Raw genomic sequence first — 14205 nt, 5'->3', positions numbered from 1 at the left:
ATTGACGGAGCATTCGATGATTTGTGCAGTTTAATACTCAATGCCCGAAACTTATCAGTTCCTAAGGCTAGAGTAAAGTTTAATACACCAAGCATTGACAATGAACTTCACCTTCTTATACGTTTGAAGAGCATACGAAGACGTCAATATCAAAGATCTCGTGATCCTGCTTTGAAAGTTATTTTTAAAGATTTACAATCGGAAATCAAACATAGATTCACTCTCAGGTTCTTAAGAAACCTTCAAAGCCCATTCCAGTCCTCAAAGATGGTGACCAAATGTTTCTTACGAATAAACAAAAAGCCCAAAAACTTGCTCAGCAGTTCGAGAGTGTTCATAATTTCAATTTGAACGTAATGAGTCCTATTGAAAATGATGTATTACAAAAGTATGATCAGATCACCACTCAAGAATTTCCATGAGATGATGGGATATTTTATATCCTCCTCAAAAGACTTCCCGAAAGCTCTTTAAATTTCTTGGTGAGAATTTATAACAGATGCTTCGAATTAGCATATTTTCCTTCAAAATGGAAAAGTGCCAGTCACTCCAATTTTAGAAGCTGAATGAAGTTCAGCTGAAACATCGAGTTTACACTCTTCTGTAAGCAAACTTCAAAAAATTCAATTTTTGCAAATGAGCAGTTTGGATTTTGGTAACTAATATGATTCGTACTAATAAATCTGAAGGTTATTCCACTTGAGCTGCTCTTCTAGACATAGAAAGGGTGTTCGACAGTGTTTGGCATAAAGGTTTGATAGCCAAAATGTTCAATTTCCGTTTTCCTCTTTACATCACAAAAATGATTCAAAGTTACATGACTGACCGCACTCTTCAGGTTAACTAAATAGTAAATCTGATAGATTGCCTGTTAGAGCTGGTGTACCTCAACAAAGTATCTTGGGCCCAGTCTTATATAATATTTTTACTTCTGATCTTCCTGATTTACCACCAGGATGTGAGAAATCTCTGTTTTGTGACGATACAAGCATCTCCGTAAAAGGGAAAAAGCCTTCGTGTCATATGCAGTAGGCTGAAAAAAATTCTAGATATGTTTTCTTCATATTCGCAGAAATGGAAGATTTCTCCTAATGCATCAAGAACACAATTAATTATTTTTCCTCATAAACCAAGAGTTTCTTTTCTCAAACCCACCAATAATCATGTTGTTAAGATGAACGGTGCAATCTTAAAATGGTCTGATCAAGTTAAATACTTAGGGCTAATTTATGATAAAAAACTTACTTTCAAGGAGCACACTGAGAATATCCAAACAAAGCGCAATAAATATGTAAAATGTTTGTATCCTCTTATCAACAGAAATTCTAGACTTTGTCTCAAGAATAAACTGTTACAAACAAATATTTAGACCAACAATGTTATATGCAGTCCCCATCTGGACAAGTTGTTGTACAACCAAAAAAAAGATGCTTTAAAGGATTCAAAATAACCTCTAAAAATGATATTGAAGCGTCCTCGCTGGTTTAGTACGAATGAACTACACAGACTTACTAATGTGGAAACATTAGAAAATATGTCAAACAATACTATCAATAAGTTCCGACAAAAATCGTTGCAATCCTTAATTACAACGATTAGCTCACTTTGTAAGCGATAAGTTAGAAGTAAAAATAGGTTAAGGTTTAGTTTTAAAAAAAGTATAGTGCAAAACATTGCTGCACGCAGCGCTCATGCTCAATAGATCCAAGGTCCGGAGGTCCAAACCGTATATACCATTCGACCCAGCTCGACGACCTGAGCAATGTCTGTTCGAAGAACGCAAATTTTTTATTTTTGTTTTTTTTTTATTTTGTTATTTTTATTGGTAAAATCATCTGACACATTCGTGGTCTTAATGATAAGATATCTTAAGGCTAATTCAAATCTTAACAAACAAAACCCTTAGGATTGTCGTCGACGGAGGAGTCGCCTGAACGTTGTTATCGACATGTTGAAGTCGAATAGTGCTGCTACGTCGTTGAAGCTGGCAGACATAGAGCGTATGGGGTCATGTTGCCCATATAATGCATTGCGATGTGGCAGAGAGAGAAAGTTTCTTTGTCTTAGTGGCCTTTCCGGAGCATACACATTTAGTTGCTGCAAAGTTCTTGGGGCATCAGTTGCAACAGTTAAAATTTTGAAAATAAATACAATCTGTGCTTCGAACCGTCTTTGCTGCAGTGTTTCCATACCTAGAAGTTGGCAGCGATCAGCATACGCCGGTAACTGTTGCGGATCTCGCCATGGGAGGAAACGTAAGGCATAGCGTACAAATTTCCGCTGCACGGATTCTATTCTTGCAATCCAGTTTGCGTTGTAAGGACACCACACTACACAATTTGTTTCCAGAACTAATCGTACCAGAGAGTAAAACAACGAACGAAGACATGGGTCACGAAATTCCGATGCTATCTTGAAGATAAATCCAAGTTACCGATTTGCCTTCCATATAGTTTCATTATAGTGCGGTTTAAACGATAGCGCTGCATCCAGTGTAACACCCAAATCTCGAACCTGATTAACTCTAGTCAAAGTTTGACCAGACATGCTATATCTGTACAGTATCGGGTTTTTTTTTTTTTTTTTTTTTAAGGGGGGATTTGTTAGTAGCTTAAGTATTTATGATTAATATTAGTAAATAATGAGTATGTGTGTCCAATCACAAATGGTGACTTCTCAACACTGTTAGAAATTTGTAATTTTAATTGTTAGGATTTGTTTGCTTTCGCAATTAGGACTTATCATTCGTAGGGATTTAAACCTACTTGTCAGAAAAGGGGAAGTAAACTTACAACTAACTTAATTGCTAACTTATTGGCTATAAAGAGAGCTTATCGTAGCAATTGAGGATTGCAACGATTTTTGTCGAAAATTGTTAATAATTTTATTTGACATAGCTTCTAATGGTTCAACACCAGTAAGTCTATGTAATTCGAGTGTACCAAACCAAGGAGGACGCTTCAAAATCATTTTCAGAATTTTATTCTGAATCCTTTGGAGCGTTTTCTTCCTTGTTGAACAGCAACTTGACCAGATCGGTACAGCATAAAGCATTGCTGGTCTAAAAATTGTTTGTAAATCAAAAGTTTGTTCTTTAAACAAAGTTTAGAATTCCTGTTAATGAGAGGATATAAACATCTCGTATATTTGATGCACTTGGCTTGTATACTCTCAATGTGCTCTTTGAAAATAAGTTTTTTATCATAAATTAGTCCCAAGTACTTAACCTTGTCGGACCAACTTAAAATAACCCCATTCATCTTGACAACGTGATTATTGTTTGGCTTGAGGAAAGAAGCCCTAGGCTTATGCGGAAAATTATCATTTGAGTTTTAGAAGCATTGGGAGAGATTTTCCACTTTTGCAAGTAGGAAGAAAAAATATCCAAACTTTTCTGCAATCGACTGCATATGACACGAAGACTTTTTCCTTTTACGGAAATGCTTGTGTCATCGCAGAACAATGACTTTGTGCATCCTGGAGGCAAATCAGGAAGATCTGAAGTGAATATGTTGTACAGGACTGGACCCAAGAATGAACCTTGAGGCACACCTGCTCTGACAGGAAATCTATCAGATTTTGAATTCTGATAGACAACCTGCAGAGTTCGATCAGTAAGATAATTTTTTAAAATTTTGATTAGGAAAATTGGAAAATTAAAAGTTTGCAATTTCGCAATCAAACCTTTATGCCAAACACTGTCGAATGCTTTTTCTATGTCTAAAAGAGCAGCTCCAGTGGAATAACCTTCAGATTTGTTAGCTCGTATCATATTAGTAACTCTGAGCAATTGATGAGTTGTGGGATGCCCATGGCGAAATCCAAACTGTTCATTTGCAAACATTGAATTTTCGTTGATGTGTGACATCATTCTGTTAAGAATAACTCTCTCAAACAGTTTACTTATTGAAGAAAGCAAACTGATTGGTCGATAACTTGAAACTTCAGCTGGGTTCTTATCCGGTTTTAAAATGGGAGTAATTTTTGCATTTTTCTATAATTTGGGAAAATATGCAATTTTGAAGCAGCAATTGAAAATTTTCACTAAAAAATCCATTGTGCTCTCAGGGAGATGTTTGATTAGGATATTAAAGATTCCATCGTCACCAGGTGCTTTCATATTTTTGAAATTATTAATAATTGATTTAATCTCATTCAAGTTAGTTTCAATTATTTCTGCAGGTAAAAAATTCTGGGAAGAAATTAAATCAAATTGACGTGTGACTTCATTTTCAATTGGACTCACAAAATTCAAATTTGAGTTATGAACACTCTCAAACTGCTGAGCAAGTCTTTGAGCCTTTTGTTCATTGGATACAAGAAAACGTTCACCATCTTTTAAAACTGGAACAGGCTTTGAAGGTTTCTTAAGAATCTTCGACAGCTTCCAAAATGGTTTTGAATATGGTTTCAATTTTTCAACTTTAGTCTCAAAATTTTGATTTCTCAGAAGAGTAAATCTATGTTTAATCTCTTTCTGTAAATCTTTATAAATAGTTTTAAAAACAGGGTCACGAGAACGTTGATATTGACGTCTGCGGACATTTTTCAAACGAATTAGAAGTTGAAGATTTTCGTCAATTATTGGTGAATCAAATTTCACTTGAGCCTTTGGAACAGAATAATTCCTGGCATCAACAATTGCACATTTTAATGCTTCCAAAGCGGAATCAATATTCACTTCGTTTTGCAAATCAAGCTTATTATTGAAATTTCTCTCAATATAATTTTCGTATCTTTCCCAATTAGCTTTGTTATAATTAAAAACAGAGCTCATAGGGTTTAAAACTGATTCATGTGATGAAGAAAAAGTTATTGGAAGATGGTCAGAATCAAAGTCAGCATGTGTGATCAAATCACTACATACATGACTTTGATCTGTCAGCACCAAATCAATTGTTGAAGGGTTTCTTACAGAAGAAAAGCATGTAGGACTATTCGGAGACAAAATAGAATAGTATCCTGAAGAACAATCATTGAATAAAATTTTGCCATTGGAATTACTTTGAGAATTATTCCATGAACGATGTTTAGCGTTAAAATCGCCGATTATGAAAAATTTCGAACGATTTCTGGTGAGTTTTTGTAAATCACCTTTAAAATAATTTTTGAGCTCGCGTGTGCATTGAAATGGTAAATATGCTGCGGCAATAAATAAAATCCCAAGTTCAGTTTGAACTTCAATTCCCAAAGTTTCAATAACTTTCGTCTCAAGATGGGGAAGAGCACGATGTTTGATTCGGCGATGAATAACAATTGCAACTCCACCGCCGGAACCCTGAATCCTATCATATCTATGAACCACGTAATTGGGATCATATTTTAATTTTATGTTAGGTTTTAAAAATGTTTCAGTAATAATTGCAATATGCACATTATTTACTGTTAAAAAATTAAAAAGCTCATTCTCATTGGCCTTCAATGAGCGAGCATTCCAATTTAATATTTTAATTGTTTTATTTAAAATCATTGCTAAATTTTAAATTAGAAACAATTTTAATAGTAAAATTTGTGCCTATTTGAATGGCTTCAAACATTGATTTTGCCTGCAACATGGCGTTCATAAGATCGAACATTGCCTGTTGCAAAAAAGAAAGTTTACCTGCCGTAATAGGCCCCAGGCAGTTGACATTAGAAAAAATATTTTCGGCAGCAATATTAGCTGGAGTAATAGGTGTACAATTATTTTCTAGCGTGTTTTGCTTACCCATATTAACGGTCATTTTCGAACTACCAACACTAGGCGGTATAATTTTTGAACTACCTGTAACCTGTGCATAAGTTAAACGGGTATGCAAAGGAGTAGGTAAACTATGCGTCACTGGTACGCTTGGAGAATTTTGTTTTGAAGTTGGTTTCAATTGAGAAATTGAATTTTGTTTACCTTGCCTTGCCTTAACAATTGCTAAACGGACTGGGCATTGATAAAAATTTGACATATGGTTGCCGTTACAATTCGCACAGCGAAAATTTTTACTCTCTTTCACAGGACATGTGTCCTTTTTGTGAGAAGAGTCTCCACAATTAAGACATTTTTGGTCCATGTTACAGAATTTGGAACCATGGCCATAACGTTGGCAAGTACGGCATTGGGTGATATGCTTTTCACCTCCGCCATACTTCCTATAAGTTTCCCACTTTACACGCACATTATACAAAGCATGTGCTTTTTCGAAAAATTTTAAGTTGTTAACCTCATTGCGGTTAAAATGAATTAAATAATTAACAAGGGAAATTCCAGTTCTCTGACTGTTTTCGCCTCGTGATTTTTGTTTCATTAGAATTACTTGGGTAGGGGCTATGCCAAGTAATTCTGTTAAAGTAAGTTTGATCTCATCAACGGTTTGATCGTTGGTGAGACCTTTCAAGACAACCTTGAACGGCTTGGCGTTCTTAGTGTCATATGTAAAAAATTTGTACATCTTGTCAGTTAAATACTGAACAAGACGATCACGACCCTTTACTGGGTCGGCTAATAAGCGGCATTCACCTCTACGGCCAATTTGATAGGTAACTTTAACGTCAGAAACAAACGTTGAAAGTTCCTTTTTGAATATATTAAATTCAGAAGAAATAGTTACCACAATAGGTGGAACTTTCCCCTTTTTTAAAGATTTTATATTTTGTATAGTTTCATTATTGGTAACTTCCATTTCACCAGCTTCTTGCTCAGGCAAAATATCAAAAGGATTGTCACTACAGACACTCGATGTGTCAGAAAGAGATGCCTCTCTTTTCCTCCCCGCAGCGATGCGAGGTTTCTTTTTCCGTCCAGCCATTTCAGGTGATACGAAAAAAGTTAAAACAAATGTTAAATTCAAAAGTAGGTAGTCTTGAGAAAGACTGATGGGAAATAACTTTCAGGTAGTCTTTAAAAGACACACTGACAAAACACAAACTTTGAAGCTATAGGCAGTCAAAGACCAGTCCACAAGCAACCGAAAAAACGTCTGATCTGTAGGACAGTTCAAGACGCACTGAAGTACAGTATCGGGTCATTTTTTCTATTGAATGAGATCACATAACATTTTTGGATACTAACTGTTAGTAAGTTGTTAGAACACCAGTCGTAAAGAATGTCGACTAGTCGCTGGAGCTCTTCACAGTCTGTGATATTCCGTATAATCTTAAACAGTTTAACATCATCCGCGAAAAACATGCGGCAATTTTCTGGTAGTACTAGCGATGCGTCATTGATATATAACGAAAAAAGCAGTGGTCCCAAATTGCTGCCTTGCGGGACACCCGATAAATTCGAGAAACATGCAGATTGCTGTGATCCAATCCTAACGCATAACGTTCTATCTACTAAATAGGACCTTAACCATTGTACGATAGCTGAAGCTGCTCCTAATTTTTCCATCTTAGCAAGCAAAATTTTGTGGTCAACGCGATCAAATGCTGCTTTCAAGTCCGTATAAACCGCATCGATTTGTGCACCTTCGGACATATTTTGTAGACATGTAGCGGTAAATTGAACAAGGTTGGTAGCAGTAGAGCGTTTTGGATAGAAACCGTGTTGATCTATCGAGATGTACTGTTTGCAGCTAGCGAGGAGAGTATCATAAATGATTATCTCAAACACTTTTGAACAAGCGCAAAGAGACGTTATACCTCTGTAGTTTTGTACATCGCGTTTGTCACCTTTTTTATGCACGGGGAACATCACTGACAACTTCCAACTGGTGGGGAAAACACATCGTCTTAGCGACAAGTTAAACAATAATCTTAGCGGGTGTATAAATTCAGCTTTACATTTTTTCAGAACATTCTGTGCCGAACACGCATCAGTACTGGACGTGTTTGGTGATCGGTCCGATAGAGTATAAAACAAAAGACGTGTGAACAAGTGTTGGCATTGTTTGCCTGGTCGAGTGAAATAAATCCGGGTTCAAGGTCGTTCCTTTGTGCAACTGTTTCGCATCGTGACTGCCAGCTGGTGCGTAAGCCGATTTGGCTGCTGGCTGGATTGTGCTACAGCAGTGGACGAGACACAAACGAGGAAAAAGAAGAAGCCATCAGTGTCAGCGAGTCGTATCGCTGTGTGGAGTGATCTCACACCTGGCTCGCTGCTGGTGGCTGTTTGGTGCTGCTGTATTGGTGCTGCTGGCTGTAACGGCTGCTACTTCGAACGATCGGACAACCAACCTTACTGGAAGGGAGAAATAAAAAGGTACGTGTTCTTGTCAGCGCTAGTGCGCTAGACTTAAGATGGATGTAGATCCCTCGCCTCCCGCGCCACCATCCCCGAACCCCTCTGACCCTGACCCTTCTGTTACCCCCTCCCCTGTTCATTCTTCAGTCCCCCCTCGCCCCAGGCTTTACCCAGACGGAGCCCAGGGCAGCTATACTGTTTATTTTCGGCCAAAGGCAGGACCGAAATCGAAAAAGTTGAACCTCTTGCAGATTTCTAAAGACCTGACGAAGGAGTACAAGGGCGTGACCGAAATTTCCAAGGTCCGGCCTAACAAGCTCCGTGTCGTGGTCGGTAACCTGAAAGAGGCCAACGATATAGCTTGCTCTGAGCTCTTCACACGCGAGTATCGCGTTTACATACCCGCACGAGACGTGGAGATCGACGGTGTCATAACCGATTCGAGTCTGTCCGTCGAGTGTATACTGCAAAGTGCCAAAGGGTGCTTTAAGAACAAAACGTGTCCCGAAGTAAAGGTGCCCGACTGCAAGCAATTGCGGTCAGCATCGATCATCGGTGGCAAAACAGTATACACTCCGTCAGACTCGTTTCGAGTTACGTTCGCCGGGTCTGCACTACCAAGCCACGTCTCGATCCACCGGGTTCGTCTCCCTGTGAGGCTCTACGTGCCCCGCGTCATGAACTGCCTGAATTGCAAGCAGTTAGGCCATACAGCCGCCTACTGCTGCAATAAGGCACGTTGTGGCAAGTGTGGGGAGTCTCATGCGGAAGATTCTTGCAGTGTTAACGCTGAAAAGTGTATTCACTGCGGAGAAAATCTGCATGAGCTCTCGACATGTGCGGTGTACATGCAGCGCAGGGATAAAATAAAACGGTCTCTCAAAGAGCGTTCAAAGCGTTCCTACGCTGACATGCTGAAGAAGACCGTTACCACTTCTCCCGTTACTTCGAACCCCTTCGATCTGTTGCCCTCTGAGGAAACCGATTCTGACGATTCACCAGCGGGAGCATCTTACGCCAATCCTGGGGAGTCTAGAAAGAGGAAAAATATTTCCTCTCCTAAACTTCCCAGAAAAGGTCCTAAGATTTCTCAAAGTGAAATGAAAGTTACAAACAAACCAAACAGTGCTGCGGAAAAACCGAAGCAAACTCCTCCTGGGCTGGCAAATTTAAAGTCCCAGAAGGAGTTCCCAGCACTGCCAGGAACATTTAAAACCCCAGTTGCTCCTTTTACACTCCCAGTTGATGAAACAAACTCTGGATTAGTGAAATTTTCTGACATTGTGGACTGGATTTTTGAAACTTTCAATGTACCCGATCCAATTAAAATTTTTCTTACAGCATTCCTCCCAACAGTTAGATCATTTTTGAAGCAGTTGACTGCCCAATGGCCTCTCCTTGCAGCGATTGTATCCTTCGATGCCTAATTCAACTGCGTATATGAAGGATTCTATCTCTGTCTTACAGTGGAATTGTAGAAGTATTTTACCAAAAATTGATTCGTTTAAAGTTTTGATAAATAAAAACAAATGCGATGCATTTTCCCTTTGTGAAACTTGGCTTACTTCAAATATTGATCTCAACTTCCATGATTTTAATATTATTCGCCTTGATCGAGACACCCCATATGGAGGAGTACTTTTAGGGATTAAAAAGTGCTATTCTTTCTATCGTATTAACCTCCCCTCGATTCCAGGCATCGAAGTTGTCGCATGTCAAATGACAATACAAGGTAAAGAGCTTTGTATTGCCTCAATATATATTCCTCCCAGAGCACAGGTTGGGCAACGGCTGCTCTTTGATTTAATAGAACTTCTTCCCTCGCCACGTTTGATTTTGGGAGACTTCAACTCTCATGGCGTGGCTTGGGGTTCCCCATACAATGATAACCGCTCCTCTTTAATCTATAACCTTTGCGATGACTTCGACATGACTATTTTAAACAACGGTGAAATGACACGTATCCCGAAACCTCCAGCGCGCCCAAGCGCTTTGGATCTATCCTTATGTTCGACGTCGCTACGGTTGGATTGCACATGGAAGGTAATCCTCGATCCTCACGGTAGCGACCATCTGCCTATTCTTATTTCAATTACTAACGGGTCAACTCGCATGCGACCAATTGACATTCCGTATGACCTCACACGAAATGTCGATTGGAAGTTATACGAGGAAATGATTTCAAAAGCGGTCGAGTCGATTCAACATCATTCACCACTTGAAGAATACAACCTCCTCGCGGGCTTGATTCTCGACGCCGCGTTGCAAGCCCAAACGAAGAAATATCCCGGCGTAACGATCAAAGAACGGCCTCCCACTCCGTGGTGGGACCAAGAGTGCTCCGATGTCTACACGCAAAGATCCGACGCGTTTAAGGCCTACCAGACGGGAGGTATACCTGGCGACTATTTACGGTATTCGGAGCTTGATACCAAGCTTAAAAGCTTGGCTAAAGCAAAGAAACGTGGATATTGGCGTCGGTTCGTGAACGAGACGTCGAGGGAGACATCGATGAGCACTCTTTGGAACACAGCCCGAAGAATGCGGAATCGCGTAACGGTCAACGAAAGCGAGGAGTCTTCAAGCAGGTGGATATTTGATTTTGCCAGGAAAGTATGTCCGGACTCTGTTCCTGAGCAAAATATTGTTCGCGATGCGTCTCCGGGCCACGACGCGATAGAATCACCTTTTACGATGGCAGAACTTTCAGTTGCCCTCCTGTCCTGTAACAATAACGCGCCTGGATTAGATAGAATCAAATTCAACTTGTTGAAGAATCTACCCGGCAATGCCAAGAGGCGCTTGTTGAACTTGTTCAATAAGTTCCTGGAGCAAAACATTGTACCGCAGGATTGGAGGCAAGTGAAGGTGATCGCCATCCAAAAACCAGGGAAACCAGCTTCTAATCACAACTCTTATAGGCCGATTGCAATGCTATCCTGTATCCGGAAATTGATGGAAAAAATGATACTCCGTCGTTTAGACCACTGGGTCGAATCAAATGGTCTACTATCAGAAACTCAATTTGGCTTCCGCCGTGCCAAAGGGACGAATGATTGTCTTGCGTTGCTTTCAACAGATATTCAGCTGGCGTATGCTCGTAAAGAACAAATGGCGTCTGCGTTCTTGGACATTAAGGGGGCTTTTGATTCCGTTTCTATTGACATTCTTTCGGGTAAACTTCACCGACAAGGATTTTCTCCAATTTTGAACAATTTTTTGCACAATTTGTTGTCCGAAAAGCACATGCATTTTACGCATGGCGATTTGGCAACTTTTCGCATTAGCTACATGGGTCTTCCCCAGGGCTCATGTTTAAGCCCCCTTCTTTACAACTTTTATGTAAATGACATCGACGAATGTCTGGCAAATTCATGCACGATAAGACAACTTGCAGACGACAGTGTAATCTCTGTTACAGGAGCCAAAGCTGCCGATTTGCAAGGACCATTGCAAGATACCTTGGACAATTTGTCTGCTTGGGCTTTACAGCTAGGTATCGAATTCTCTCCGGAGAAGACTGAGATAGTAGTTTTTTCTAGGAAGCATGAACCTGCTCAGCTTCAAACACAATTAATGGGTAAAACGATTTCTCAGGTTTTGGTACACAAATATCTTGGTGTCTGGTTCGACTCTAAAGGCGAGTGAATTTTCTTCGTACAATAACCGGACAATGGTGGGGAGCCCATCCAGGAGACCTTATAAGGCTTTACCAAACAACGATATTGTCTGTTATTGAATACGGGTGTTTCTGCTTCCGCTCCGCAGCAAACACACATTTGATCAAACTGGAGCGAATACAATATCGTTGTTTGCGTATCGCCTTAGGTTGCATGCAGTCGACCCATACGATGAGTTTGGAGGTTTTAGCTGGAGTACTACCATTGAAAAACCGCTTCTGGAGCCTGTCTTCTCGTATTCTAATCAAATGTGAGGTCTTGAACCGTCCCGTGATTGAAAATTTTGAAAGGTTAATCGAACTTAATTCTCAAACCCGTTTTATGACATTGTATTTCAATCACATGTCCCAAAATATTAACCCTTCTTCGAATATTCCAAATCGTGTCGACTTATCAAATACTTCTGATTCTACTGTGTTTTTCGATACATCCATGATAGAAGAAACTCGTGGAATCCCGGATCATTTACGCGTGCAGCAGATCCCTAAAATTTTTTCCAATAAATATCGAAACATCAACTGCGACAATATGTACTACACTGACGGATCACTTCTTGATGGGTCCACTGGCTTCGGTATCTTCAATAACAATTTAACCGTCTCCCATAAGCTCGATAATCCTGCTTCTGTTTACGTCGCAGAATTAGCTGCAATTCAGTACACCCTAGGGATTATCGAAAAAATGCCCACGGACCATTATTTCATCTTTACGGACAGTCTCAGTTCCATTGAGGCTCTCCGATCGATGAAAGATGTTAAGCACTCTCCGTATTTCCTGGGGAAAATACGGGAACATCTGAGTGCTTTATCCGAAAAATCTACTCAGATTACCTTAGCGTGGGTCCCTTCTCACTGCTCGAGTAATGAGAAAGCGGACTCTTTGGCTAAGGTGGGCGCAACAAACGGTGATATTTATGAAAGACCAATTGCCTTTAATGAATTTTTCGCACTTGTACGTCAGAATACGATCATCAGTTGGCAAAATGCTTGGACCAGAGGGGAATTGGGAAGGTGGTTACATTCCATAATCCCCAAAGTATCGACGAACCCGTGGTTCAAGGGGTTGGATGTAGGTCGGGATTTCATTTGCGTGATGTCCCGGCTTATGTCCAATCACTATAGATTTGACGCGCTCCTCCGTCGTGTTGGGCTCGGGGAAAGTGGTATCTGTGCCTGTGGTGAAGGTTATCACGACATAGAGCATGTGGTTTGGTCATGCCCTGTACACCGTGACGCCAGGTCTAAATTAATAGCTTCCCTGCAGGCCGAGGGTAGACAGCCGGCTGTTCCTGTTCGTGATGTCTTGGCGAGCCGTGACCTATCCTACATGTCCCTTATATACGTTTTCCTGAAATCCATCCACGCCCCAGTCTAGTCCCGTTCCCCTCCGTCTACACCCAACAAAACGACAAGAACACGTTTGAACCTTAAGCACAAAACCAGCAACCAGACCCCGCACAACAGAACCAGGACCCAAGGACTACGAGCCTCTGTCCCAACTCACGACATCGTGGCTCAGCAGAACGAATCCATACATGCCATTCGACGATTATCAGACGACCATTGAACAACAAAACACTGATTGGAAATCCCATGCTAGTTTTAAGTTAGACTTAATTTCAGCTCGTAGTCGGCAGCGAGGATAAAAAATTTGCTTTAGTTTTTAAGTCATCAGATATAATTGGCGCCGTTAAACATTAAATTGTATTTGTGCCGTGTCAAATAAATGTTATGTGAAGAAAAAAAAAAAAATTTTTTTCAGAACGCAGCAAGGAATGCCATCGGGCCCAGGAGCAAACGAAGAACACATTTTATCAATTGCAGCTTCCACTTGCTAGTTGGTTATCAGAAATGAGCTGAAGTCAATGACATCACTGGGGATACTATTTGGAGCTAAGTCAATCTCTGCAGTAGTGGCAGTGGAGCTACGGAAAATCTGCCGAAAGTGTTGAGCAAATAATTCGCACTTCTCAACTGTCGTGTTACCGTGACGACCACCCAAAAACATGTTTTTAGGTAGGCCTTCTTCTTTCCTTTTGCTGTTAACAAACGACCAAAAGAGTCGAGGGTTTTGTCTAAGAGAATTCTGCATCCGAAGAGTATACCGTTTGTACAAAAAGCGATTATAGATCGGTAGGAATTACTAGCATGATTAAATGCTTGTTTCGTCAAAGTGTTTTGCATTCTGGAATATTTGCGCAATGCCGAAGATCGCTGTCGCTTCAGATGCCGCAAGCGAGTGGTAGACCAAGGGGGCTTTGATACCGGTCTGCGAGAGGGGTCACAATTAACAAATGCATTTTTGATGGCGTTGGTAAAATAAACTAGCATCATCAAGAGGAGGGTCGCTTTCCAAGAATTGCCAATCAAT

This window comes from Wyeomyia smithii, chromosome 2, assembly GCF_029784165.1.
Source record: "Wyeomyia smithii strain HCP4-BCI-WySm-NY-G18 chromosome 2, ASM2978416v1, whole genome shotgun sequence".
Taxonomy (NCBI): domain Eukaryota; kingdom Metazoa; phylum Arthropoda; class Insecta; order Diptera; family Culicidae; genus Wyeomyia; species Wyeomyia smithii.
This window is presented reverse-complemented; position numbering follows the sequence as displayed.